The 12,295-nt window shown below is 38.0% G+C and overlaps 1 protein-coding gene across 2 annotated transcripts in view; it reads right to left on the reverse strand.

Moving 5' to 3' along the window:
• Window positions 1-12,295, reverse strand: part of LOC128656979 (gastrula zinc finger protein XlCGF26.1) — a 72,282-nt gene that overhangs the window by 2,597 nt on the left and 57,390 nt on the right. The window lies entirely within an intron of this gene.

Below are 12,295 nucleotides of genomic sequence, written 5' to 3' on the forward strand. Positions count from 1 at the left end.
CACTTTAAATTAGAAGAGGGGGCAGTGTTAAAATACCCACCTGTCCATGACAAAACTGCTTATCAAAGCTTACATTCTAGTGTATGTAATGTTAAAAACACTGTATTTATTATTTGAATACAATTAGCAGAGGATGTATTAACTAAGCAAAATGATCTAGAAATTCTAGTAATGTTCTCTGTGCAATGTGCACAAATGCTCGCAATTTGGTAAATAAATTACGTTAAAGTACTGCTAAAATAATTAGAGATATGTTAGATTTGGTAGCTATGACAAAGACATAGTATATTGATTATCATGATTGGAACACAGTTATACCTGGTCACTTTTGTTAGAAAATATTAAAGAAACTGAAATTGTAGAAGCCAATGTCAATGTAGAATGTGATTTGGAAACTGTAAAAACTGAAGGGAAACAGGTGTTTAGAATAAGGGTAGCATATAGGCCTCCAATACCTTGAAGTATTAGATAAACTGATGAAATTGCCAAAATTGCAGTGAAGGCCAAAGTAGTGGGGGACTTTACTATGCCTGATGTAGACTGGAAGGTACCTGTTGTTAAAACAACTAGAAGTATATTCTGGAAACTATGCAAGAGGAATCACTTGAACAACTGGTAAAAGAACCAATGTGTAAAGGAACTATATTAGATTTAGTACCTACAAATAGGCTCTAGTGATCATCAGTCTGTATGGTTTAGTATTCAGATGAAGGTACTGTGCAACCATACTAAAACATACATTTTAGAAATGCTTATTTTTCTTACATGGGGAAATACCTTAATTATTCTCTAAAATTGATGATACCGAGTACAGAAGCGTAAGAACAGTGCAAATATTTTTTAAACGCTATTTTAGATGCAACTACACATTGTTTTACATGTTTGTTAAAGTAAAAGAAAACTAATATGGTTTTCAAAAGATGTAAAACATACAGTAAAGACAAAATATTCAGTATATAAAAAAAAAAAAAATCAAACATTCTGGCTCAGAAGAGGATAGGAAACAATTGATATCCCAACAAAAATGACAAAGCAGTTAATCAGAAAGGCTAAAGCTGAAGCAAAAGAGAAAATAGAGTCAGTAGAAAATGGTGACAAAACCTTTAGATAAATCAGTGAAAAGAGAAAGACTAATGGAGAAATAATAAGACTAAAGATTGAGGATGATAGAGTAGTAGAAAGAGATCAACAAATAGCAAACTGTCTAAATTATTACTTTTATTCAGTCTTCACAACAGATTGTAAAGATAGTGAAAGTCTATTAAGGGGTGTTACTGTAAATAATAATGTGAGTAATATTTCTCTTTTTACAGAGGAAGAGGTTTTAATCAGAGCACACAAAAACGGAGCAGGCACTACTACCAAAGGTGCAATAAAAATATGAACTTTAATGGAAAAGTTAAAAATACAAGCGATTATAGGCAAGACACAAGACAGGAGGGCAATAGTACAAACAGCATGACGCGTTTCGCGCCCTCTAGTGTCGCTTAATCATAGTCTATAGAGCAAAGGATGAGTCAACCTTATATAGGGCTATATATTAACCCTTCCATTGCTCTATAATAACAATTTAAAAACATTCATTGAAAATAAAAACAATGACACAAATACAACAGGATCAGAAAGTCAAAATAAGATACCAGATACCATATAGCATAAAAACATTGGACTATCTAAATATGCAATCAATATTATGAGATTAAATAAAGTATCCAAACAATCAAATAACTGTGCATCATCATAATAATACAACTAATGCTAAATTATAATGCAAAATACAATAATAAAGAATTGAAATATACTTAATTGAATTGAATGTGATCCTCACACAAAAAAGAAGACATATCTATATAACTGATGTTAATACTAATAATCCATTAAATAATTGATATCACATTCTTTATTCATACCACTTGGTTGGCGTGTATTTAATTTCAGAATCCAAAATATTTCTTTTTTATCTAAGATTTTGTGCCTATTACCGCCTCTAGGTGGAACAATGGCTAAGTCAATAATTTGTATAGTCATATCTGCTATGTGTGAAAAATGAACCCCATTAAAGTTATTGGCTACAGCTGAATCCTTACAATAATTTTTCACATCCCTAGTATGTTCGCCAAACCTAGTTCTTATTTCACGTGAGGTTTTACCTACGTATTGATAATTACAAATATTGCAGGTCAGAAGATACATAGCAAATTTAGTTTTACAATTGGCATAACATTTAATACCATACTGTTTGTTATCAGAACTAGAAGAGAAAGAATCACCTACAATTAAATGTGAGCAGGTTATACATTCTCTACTTCCACATTTGTAATTTCCTTTTTTTAGAAAGCCAGTCTCGAGTACCCAGACTGGTATTGTTTTTAGCAAAACTAGGGGCTAGTGAACTAGCCAATGTTTTAGGTCTTTTTGGAACAAACCTAAAGGATTTAATAAGAGGTTTAAGAACTTAATCTCCTGATTGTATGTGTAAATGCTTTTTAAGGATTTTAACTTGTTATAATGTTGGGAGAATTCAGTGGTCAATACTACCACATCCTCATTATGTTGTATGCATTTGTTCCTATTCTCAGTATCTTTAGATATACCTCTATAGTTCCTCACTGTACCTCTACACTGTTCTAAAGAAGTGGGGTCATAGCCTCTCTTGATGAGTCTCTCTTTTAATTCCAATGACTGCTCTTCATAAATTGGGTCAGATTGGGTATTCCTACGAAGCCTAATAAATTGTCCCCTTGGTATGGCTTTGATAACATGTCTAGGATGCTGTGATGTAGCATGCAGAATAGTGTTACCTGCTATGGGTTTTGTATAGGTTTTAGTAATTATTTGGTTATCAGAAATTAACCTCTTAAGGACATATGACGGAATTTTTCCGTCATAAAACAATTGAGCAAACTGAAAGCTGTGTCCTTAAAGGGTTAATAGAGTGAGATCTAAAAAAACAAAAATGACAAAGCAGTTAATCAGAAAGGCTAAAGTTGAAGCAAAAGAGAAAATAGCAGAGTCAGTAGAAAATGGTGACAAGATCTTCTTTAGATAAATCAGAGAAAAGAGAAAAACTAATGGAGGAATAATAAGACTAAAGATTGAGGATGATAGAGTAGTAGAAAGAGATAAACAAACAGCAAACTGTCTAAATGATTACTTTTATTCAGTCATCACAACAGATTGTAAACATAGTGAAAGTCTATTAAGGGGTGTTACTGTAAATAATAATGTGAGTAATATTTCTCTTTTTACAGAGGAAGAGGTTTTAATGGCTTTATCAAAAATAAAAGTAAATAAGTCTGTGGGTCCAGATAATATTCATCCAAGGGTTCTAAGCCGAAAATGAATCATTTAAAAATAAAAAAAAATAAAAAATCAGATGCTATGTTATTGTTTTAGTTAAATAAAACTATCAAAATTGTTAATCTTAATGAATTAATTTTTCTCCTTCCAAAAAAATACAGCTGAGAAGTTGATCAAATATGAATGATATCCCTATTAAACTTGAAATACTTCACCTCACAATATTTTCATTTGTTTCAATGACCTATCTATGCATATCAAATGATATATAACCAAATCTGTAATGGTCATATAAAAATGAAAACAATGGTTTAAATCAGTCTTATTAACTAGTGATTTAAATCATGATTTAAATCAAATCCACCCTGGTTCTAAGAGAATTTTGATCCGTGATAGCTACTCCATTAGCCAATTTATTTAATAATTCACTGTTAACAGCCGTTGTTCCAGAAGACTAAAAAATTGCTAATGTAGATTTTCATAAAAATGGTAGTAGGGAAGATTCTGCTAACTATAGGCCAGTCAGTTTTACCTCAACCACCAGGGAAATTAAAGGAAACTCTTTTAAAAGAAATACTTGTGTCTTACCTTCAGACAAACAACTTAGAAGACAAAGGACAGCATAGTTTTACTGCTGGAAGATCATGTCAGACTAATCTAATTGGATTCTTTGACCATGTAACTAAATTAATAGACCAGGGAAGAGTAATAGATATTGCATAGCTAGACTTTAGCAAACAAACTTATTCACAAAATGTATTTCCTTGGAGAAGATGGCAATAATTTTAAGTGGGTAGAATGCTGGCTAAAGGATAGAAGGCATAGTTTAAGGAACAGCAATGCACTACTGGGAGCTGATTGGTGGCTGCACATGTCTCTTGTCATTAGCTCACCAGATGTATTCAGCTAGATCCTAGTAGTTCTCTACTGCTCCTAGGTTTACTCATTAACAAAGGATATCAAGAAATTGTATGGAATGTCTATAGGGGTGAAACGTGCGTAGGCGGCTTTGTTTGATGTTCCGGGTATACCTTGAATACTTCACTACTTCTTGTCAAGTTCATGATAATGGATTGATCCCACCGATATTACACTTTGGAAGTGCAGCACAACAAGGTATTGTTGATCCTGTAGTGTCTGGAGACAGTGACGCCAAAGCATATCCATGGACATATGTAGATACTAACGTGAGTGTATCTATTCCTGCATAATATTGATATAATACTAACTGAACAGCGCCCACTGCATATTGCCTTGTTATACCAATAACACTCACTAGATTGCTACTGGCTGGAGTGTGTCTGGGGGGCTGTTATGGTAGCAGACAAATAAGGTGAACTAGACTGCGATGTTTGTACATAGTACAGCAGCTGGACATTTGCATGCTTGCTATATTACCTTTATCTTGGCATGAACACTAACTCTGCTGCAAATTGTTTCACTACTCGCTTTGCCTTACTCTGCTTGCATATCACTTGCTTGTGCCTGCCACCTATGAACTTTTTCAGTGCTTGGGAACTCATCTATTACATCAACCATCTGTGATACAATTTGAAGTGCATAGATCCCTATCAGAGTACCTGCATAGTCAGTTACTGTTCATTCAGGACTATAGCAGCTGGGTGTTGCACTTCTAAGTATACCCTTTTTACCTGGGACGGTAAATGTTTAATACAACACACAGAAAAAGTCCAGCACTCGCTCACAAGCTCTCAGCTAAGATTAAAAGCAAAACTGGAAGAGTCAGTTACCACATTTGGCCAAATGGGACAAGCCCAGGTACCACGTCAAGGTCTCTTCCAAAAACCTGGGTCCCTAATACAGCCACACAAATGCAGCCATGCAGACAAATGCAAGTTCTTAATCAAACAAACTGGGAACAAGTCAGGGTTCACAGACTTATGTAATCACCCTGGGCATATGCAAAACAAGGAAAAGAGGACAGCACTCTCAGACCAGACCGAGTACACATCCCCTAAACAGGCTCAGATTTTGGTGCTATAGCACTCTCTTAAAGCTACACTATTTCCAGATTCACAGGCAGTTAACCCCGGGCCTGCCTGGGTACAGGTCCATAGGGAAAATTACAAAACAGACAATACAACACACAGAAAAAGTCCAGCACTCGCTCACAAGCTCTCAGCTAAGATTAAAAGCAAAACTGGAAGAGTCAGTTACCACATTTGGCCAAATGGGACAGGTCCAGGTACCACGTCAAGGTCTCTTCCAAAAACCTGGGTCAATCAGACCGATCGTATAGGATCGGGCGGATTAATGTCCGCAGCCTCAGAGAAGGCGGACAAGTTATGGAGGAGCAGCAGCTCGCGTGTATACAGGGGCATCAAGCTCCAATTCAGAGCTTGATAATTCTGCCCCCATATCTCTAGAAGAATATAAGGAGAAATACCATAGCAAGAAGTCACAATCTTACATTAGAGGGTTCAAGAGTAATTTGAGGAAGCAGGTTTTTTTTTTTTTTTTTTTTTTTTTTTTTTTTAACAGTTTTACAGAAAATGTGGTTGATTCAAGTGGTAAAAAATTAAAAATGCCAGGGGCACACAAGGTTATTCAAATAAATAAGTAATCAACCTTTCGATTGTTATCTACCATCAAATAATATGTTTCTATTTTGCATATCAGTGGCACATTTTTATTGCTCACATAAATTTACTTTAGTATTCCTTTAAAATCTGCATTGCTGCACAATCTATGTTAGCAGTGGGTGGGTGAGGATTACGGCAAAGCAAAACATAAACACACAGCTGCCTTATAAACTAAATATTAATTCTGAACTTGTCTACATAATCATTTTATCCTGTCTGTGTGTTTTATATATTTAAAAGACAAAGCTGCTGGAGTGGGCCTGTCCGACCAGCGACTAAGATGGCTGCTTTTTAACAAGGGCTAAACAGAGGAGCTGGTGAAACCGCTGTTTACCACTCCTATATCACATATCAAGCTTATCCCCAGATAAGTGATGAAAGTAAGCATTTGTGGAGCAGTTTTGAACACTTTTTGTACTGGATTCCAGCCCAGAATCAATAAGGTACGCTCCCCTCCATTTTCCTGACCCTGTCATGTCAGGATATCTGTGTTATTAAATGAGATATATATATATATATATTAACATAGATATATGATAAGACGAAGAGTTCATTATATATTAAACTGCATCATTTTTATTACTATAAATTGCAGTTCTCTTTGTCAGATGGTCTGGGCTGGGTAACACAACCCCCCCTGCCATGACTAGATACACATTACAAGCCAGGATGTCCCAATTATTTACTTCAAAAGGAGGCCTGTACAAAGAGTTTTCCTATCTGAAGGAACAGTTGCTCAGTCTGAACTGATAATGGAATATATAAACATACTCAGAGGAGATAGCCCTTATCATCTAAGTGTTAAAGGGACACTGAACCCACATTTTTTCTTTCGTGATTAAGATAAAGCATTCAATTTTAAGCAACTTTCTAATTTACTCCTATTATCATTCTTCATTCTCTTGCCATCTTTATTTTTTGGCTCAGGACTCTGGACAGCACTTTTTTTTTATTGACGGATGAATTTATCCACCAATCAGCAAGAACAACCCAGGTTGTTCACCAAAAAATGGGCCGGCATCTAAACTTAAATTCTTGCGTTTCAAATAAAGATACCAAGAGAATGTAGAAAATTTAATAATAGGAGTAAATTAGAAAGTTGCTTAAAATTTCATGCTCTGAAACACGAAAGAAAAAATTTGGGTACAGTGTCCCTTTAATTACCCCATACTGAGTTCAAACCCATGGATTTCAGATGTTACGTCACCGTGAACTAGTGAAGAAAGTCTTAAAACATCTTTAGCCCTGTGAGTGCAGAAAGCATAGAAGAATTCAAATCTGGGTTTTAAAAAGGAGAAATTAGAACTTTATATAAAATGAATTGTGTAATTTTCAAATGTTTCATTCATACTCAGATCCTGAAATATCTGTATATGTATTGATCTGAAACTTATACTATATTGGATAAATGTCCTATATTAAATGAATGGCTGTATTGATGAATTCAAAATGTTTTGCAAACCTGCAGGATAAAAATAAATAAATAATGCTTTTCTTTGTTTTTCAGAACCTGGTCTGACCGGGAAATTCCAAATAAGACTGATACATAATAAATCAGCTGTCCTATGAACATTTGTCCTAAACATAAGTCCAGATGGATATTAAAATGATATCCACAAGCATACTGTATTTATATTAATATGGGACAATAGAAATGTAACTTTTAAACACATCTTCTAAAATATGTTAATATACTCATGTTTACTCTCTATAAATACATGCTAAAATATATCAGATGGGATATATATGTTGACCAGATAATTTTAGTAATATCAAGAAATACTGATATTAAAAGATATAGTAAGCTGTGTTGATAATCAGACTGCATTTCTAGATGTCTGCTGCCCCCTAGTGGACTAAAACTGGTATGATCCCAATAAACCAATGAAATGTTCAGATCAGAGGGCCTATCAGAGACAGCACCGGAAGTGCGTATCCAAAACATTCACAAATGATTACAAAAGAGATGCGGGATGATCAACTGAAAAAGCTCATGCAAAAGAAAAGAGAGGGTATTTGCTTGCTAAAATTTTGACTGATAACCTTGCTGCCTTTTGGGACACAGTCACTATAAGCGAAACTGGGCCTAATTTTCTTATCCAAATTGCAAATACTTCTCAAATGAGGTGAATGAATTTATCTGAAAAGCTGAAAATTTCATACTGGCTTATGTGGTAATGTATATGGTGCTAATTTACTTATTTTAAAGCAAATACATTCATTGTTGCTACAGTTAGATTGCAGCTAGTAATTTAAAGAGCATATTTGGGGGTTTTAAGTTTATATCCATAGTCCTGTATAGTTTACAACTAGTCACATTAATGCTAAATAATTTTTATTTGCTAGAAAAGAATTTGTACTTTATATTTATAAATCAGTTTTTACTATTGTGAAATTTCATATAAATTGGTTATTGTAGTTAAATTCCTCTGGTATATTAAGTTATTTGTAGCTATTGTGATATATTTTAAAACTTGTTTATGGTGGCTAAATAAGAGGTTATTTCAGGTCAGACATATTGGCATATAAATTGGCTGTTTGCATTAATAATATATACAATTTCTGGTGTTTTTAATTGAAGTTATATAGAACCATTTGTGGGCTAAGTAGCTTAATTATACTTGTCTAAAAGTTATCAAATCTATTCAGATCCAGTAAGATTTGTGTGAAGTATCTTGTTATATTGTTTAACTAAACACTGTTAAGTTAGCTGTCCATATTCTGGTATTTTATTGTGGTATTTTTATGCGATTCACTGTGAGTAAGGTTAATTTTTAAGGGTATATGTAGCGGGTCTCGGTACCCCAGACTGGGTATACCCGCTAAAGTCAGCTTTCTCCCACCAAACGCCAACCCATGAATCTCCACTGGATACCTGCCGCTATTAGAATAACGGCCGCTGCTAGTTGTTATAGCTACCCCCAAGAACATTAGCCAAGACTGAATGCTTGAGGGTCAAAAATGGGAACTGGGTAACCCTGAATCTAGGGCAAAAGTACTCCAAATGTACCCTGGGCACCCACCTCCCAAATCATAGAATCCCCTCAAGTTCTTGGGTCCATAATCAGTGCGGAGGAGGCTGGCCTGCAGTCCTCTCCAAGTACAAAAGTAACGTAAGCTTCCGTTACATTTCTCAGCCCCCTGGGGTAGACTAACCAGGTACAAGACCACCCACTGGTTTGGACCTGTGTTAGTCGGATGACCCAGCCCAAAACTTTCTTCCATTTTTGTTTTTGGCCACTGGAAAGTGAGAATGCTGATCTCCTCTTCCTGGAACACGCTAAGCTGCTGGGGAGAGAGGTCGGCTACCTCCTCTCCCTAGACCCTGCTTTGTTGCTGGGGAGAGATGTCGGCTACCTCCTCTCCCTGGGCCCTGCTTTGTTGCTGGGGAGAGAGGCTGGCTACCTCCTCTCCCTGGAACTGGTTCTCCCGCTGGGGAGAGAGGTCGGCTACCTCCTCTCCCTTGAACTGGTCCAGCAGCTGGGGAGAGAGGTTGGCTACCTACTCTCTCTGGAACTGACTCTCCTGTTGTGGGGAGAGGTCAGCTACATCCTCTCCATGGAAAAAGCTTTGCCGCTGGGGAGAAAGGAAGGCTACCTCTTCTCCCTGGAACTGGTTCTGCTGCTGGGGAGAGAGGTCGGCTACCTCCTCTCCCTGTAACTGGCTCTGCCGCTGTGGGGAGAGGTCGGCTACATCCTCTCCCTGGAAACCGCTCTGCTGCTGGGGAGAGAGGTCAGCTACCTCCTCTCCCTGGAAACAGCTCTGCCACAGGGGAGAAAGGGCGGCTACCTCCTCTCCCTGTAACTGGCAATGCCGCTGTGGGGAGATGTCAGCTATATCCTCTCCCTGGAAACCACTCTGCCGCTGGGGAGAGAGGTCAGCTACCTCCTCTCCCTGGAACAGACTCTGCTTCTGTGGAGAGAGGTCAGCTACCTCCTCTCTCAGGCTTCCTGGAGCTGCTGCAGGTGCTGGGCAGAGGCCAGGGGTGCTCTGCCATGTTGCCATCTCTTCTGCTGGAGACTCACCAGTCTGTCCCTCCTCAGAGGAAAAGTCTATTAAATTATCAACCTCTGGAGCCTGTGGCTGTATAGAGAAATCGACTACCTGAGACTCCAGAGATATCAAACTTGCTGGACAGAGGCCATTGGTGCCTTGCCCTGTTGCCAGCGCTTCTACTGCTCTGGCATGCTCAGGGCCAGGCTGCTGATTGTGGTCTAGCAGCTCATGGTAGCTCATTACCGGTTGCCACTCCACTGAGGAAAAGTCCAATAAATCCATGATCACTACACCATATCCCTCTGCAGGCTCTGAGGCATGCTGCTGAACGAGATCTAACAGCCTTTTATATGCCTTTTCTAGCTCCCACTCGTGGGCAGCTAGGTAATCAAGATCGTCCCTCAGCCCGGGTACTTCTGTAAGGTTCAGCCTCAGCTCTCTGTGTTCCAGTATATCCTCCTGATGCCACTCTGCCATACTCCCGCAGTGGGGGTCCTGTGTGAGATTTTCAAATAGCAATCTTGGGCCGCCGTAGTCATAGCCCTCTGTAGGATCATACGTCTCCATCTCATGACACACCTGGGCCACATACCACCGCAGTGCCCGGTACCCTTCATCCACCTCCATCTCTGTCTGGACCAATCCGTCCATCCATTCCTCCCGGGGCTGCTTTCCCAGGAATGGCATTTGTAGATCCATCTGGAGCCAGTATTGCTGCTCTGGAGTAAGAAGGGACTTTCCCTGGTAGTCTTGTTCGAACTGGAGAGCCTCGTGCCAGAGTTTTCGTCGAACTATATCCTTCCAGGCCAGTTTGCCCTCTGCCGAGACAGGGCCATCAAACTGGGCCAGCACTGCCTGCAATCTCCACTGGAATTCAGCCTCCATTTTCATTGAGGTCCCACTGGTAGTTTGGAACTGCTCCGTAAGGAGGAAGCAGATCCCACCGCTGCCAGCCAATTGTAGTGGGTCTCGGTACCCCAGACTGGGTTATACCCGCTAAAGTCAGCTTCCTCCCACCAAACGCCAACCCATGAACCTCCACTGGATACCTGCCGCTATTAGAATAACGGCCGCTGCTAGTTGTTATAGCTACCCCCAAGAACATTAGCCAAGACTGAATGCTTGAGGGTCAAAAATGGGAACTGGGTAACCCTGAATCTAGGGCAAAAGTACTCCAAATGTACCCTGGGCACCCACCTCCCAAATCATAGAATCCCCTCAAGTTCTTGGGTCCATAGTCAGTGGGGAGGAGGCTGGCCTGCAGTCCTCTCCAAGTACAAAAGTAATGTAAGCTTCCGTTACAGTATATTTTTATGATCTGTGATATAGAATATTGTAACGGAATAAGCGTGTATAATTGATTCATAATCTAGTTTCTACTTAAATATAATTCAATGTATATATAAATTTAACTAATATAAAGGATTTAAGAATAAATATTAATTTCAATTGTTTCATATATACATTTTAATTGGAGGTTATTTTAAAGAATAATAATAAATAATAATTATATAACCTGGTACATACCAACAGTCAGATTGACCAGCCATTTGTATATATATATATATATATATATATATATATATATATATATATATATATATATATATATATGTATATATATATATGTATATATATATGTATATATATATGTATATATATATGTATATATATATATGTGTATATATATATATATATATATATATATATATTATATATATTATATATATATATATATATATATATATATTTTTTTTTTTTTTTAAGATAACATGGAGGATGTTAATCCAATAATACAAATCCTCATAGAGGACTTTGAATAAGGCTAGTAATCATTACATTTTCACTCATTTATTGGACCCAGGCCTGCAACTGCACAGGAGAATACTTGTGGGACAGATCTGAACACAAGCTAGGAACCTGATATAGCACAAAGGCACACAATTGCACTTACTGAAAGAGAGGCGGCCGATCTCCCTGAGCAGAATGGGTGCCTTCCACAAATTCGGGCAGAGGGTCCACTTCTGGATATTGCAGGGCAAGTAGCGGTTAGTTCTTAAGACGACCGACAGTTTCAGAAAAGTTCTTCTGGCCTACTATACCTGAGCGAGGTGGCAAAGAAAGCCTGTGGCAGCTTAGTTGATGATCTGTTAACACAGAACGCACACGTATGCACAGTGAAGCAGCCCCGGTACGCTATGGAACAATCTGCAGATCTATCACTGCCGGGCGTCGCTAAGCTCATAAGCCTAGATATATGTATGAGACCAAAGGCACTGACGAATGTATGCCTGGGACTATTCTCCCTACCAACATATGTGGGGTACGATACTCACAATTGGCATAATATCTCTACAAGACTGATACTAGTGGAACGCTTACCTGAGAAGCTTTCT

Source organism: Bombina bombina, chromosome 4 (genome assembly GCF_027579735.1).
Source record: "Bombina bombina isolate aBomBom1 chromosome 4, aBomBom1.pri, whole genome shotgun sequence".
NCBI lineage: Eukaryota > Metazoa > Chordata > Amphibia > Anura > Bombinatoridae > Bombina > Bombina bombina.